Below are 1658 nucleotides of genomic sequence, written 5' to 3' on the forward strand. Positions count from 1 at the left end.
GAGCACTTTTGTGCACCCCCTTCCGTAGAGCAAAATCCTGAAGGTCGGGGTCGCGCAAGGGTCGACATGGGTCGAGGTGGACTATCATGCGAAACCACTTTTTTCGGTCCCTACGGTGCCCCTAGATGATGAAAAGTACAATCCGAGGTTGATTACGAACACTTTTGTGCACCCCCTTCCGTAGAGCAAAATCCTGAAGGTCGGGGTCGCGCAAGGGTCGACATGGGTCGAGGTGGACTATCATGCGAAACCACTTTTTTCGGTCCCTACGGTGCCCCTAGATGATGAAAAGTACAATCCGAGGTTGATTACGAACACTTTTGTGCACCCCCTTCCGTAGAGCAAAATCCTGAAGGTCGGGGTTGCGCACAAGTCGACCCCCTTCCGTAGAGCAAAATCCTGAAGGTCGGGGTCGCGCAAGGGTCGACATGGGTCGAGGTGGACTATCATGCGAAACCACTTTTTTCGGTCCCTACGGTGCCCCTAGATGATGAAAAGTACAATCCGAGGTTGATTACGAACACTTTTGTGCACCCCCTTCCGTAGAGCAAAATCCTGAAGGTCGGGGTTGCGCACAAGTCGACCCCCTTCCGTAGAGCAAAATCCTGAAGGTCGGGGTCGCGCAAGGGTCGACATGGGTCGAGGTGGACTATCATGCGAAACCACTTTTTTCGGTCCCTACGGTGCCCCTAGATGATGAAAAGTACAATTCGAGGTTGATTACGAACACTTTTGTGCACCCCCTTCCGTAGAGCAAAATCCTGAAGGTCGGGGTTGCGCAAGGGTCGACATGGGTCGAGGTGGACTATCATGCGAAACCACTTTTTTCGGTCCCTACGGTGCCCCTAGATGATGAAAAGTACAATCCGAGGTTGATTACGAACACTTTTGTGCACCCCCTTCCGTAGAGCAAAATCCTGAAGGTCGGGGTCGCGCAAGGGTCGACATGGGTCGAGGTGGACTATCATGCGAAACCACTTTTTTCGGTCCCTACGGTGCCCCTAGATGATGAAAAGTACAATCCGAGGTTGATTACGAACACTTTTGTGCACCCCCTTCCGTAGAGCAAAATCCTGAAGGTCGGGGTTGCGCACAAGTAGACCCCCTTCCGTAGAGCAAAATCCTGAAGGTCGGGGTCGCGCAAGGGTCGACATGGGTCGAGGTGGACTATCATGCGAAACCACTTTTTTCGGTCCCTACGGTGCCCCTAGATGATGAAAAGTACAATCCGAGGTTGATTACGAACACTTTTGTGCACCCCCTTCCGTAGAGCAGAATCCTGAAGGTCGGGGTCGCGCAAGGGTAGACCCCTTCCGTAGAGCAAAATCCTGAAGGTCGGAGTCGCGCAAGGGTCGACATGGGTCGAGGTGGACTATCATGCGAAACCACTTTTTTCGGTCCCTACGGTGCCCCTAGATGATGAAAAGTACAATCCGAGGTTGATTACGAACACTTTTGTGCACCCCCTTCCGTAGAGCAAAATCCTGAAGGTCGGGGTCGCGCAAGGGTCGACATGGGTCGAGGTGGACTATCATGCGAAACCACTTTTTTCGGTCCCTACGGTGCCCCTAGATGATGAAAAGTACAATCCGAGGTTGATTACGAACACTTTTGTGCACCCCCTTCCGTAGAGCAAAATCCTGAAGGTCGGGGTTGCG

Source organism: Anopheles nili, assembly GCF_943737925.1.
Source record: "Anopheles nili chromosome X unlocalized genomic scaffold, idAnoNiliSN_F5_01 X_unloc_17, whole genome shotgun sequence".
Taxonomy (NCBI): domain Eukaryota; kingdom Metazoa; phylum Arthropoda; class Insecta; order Diptera; family Culicidae; genus Anopheles; species Anopheles nili.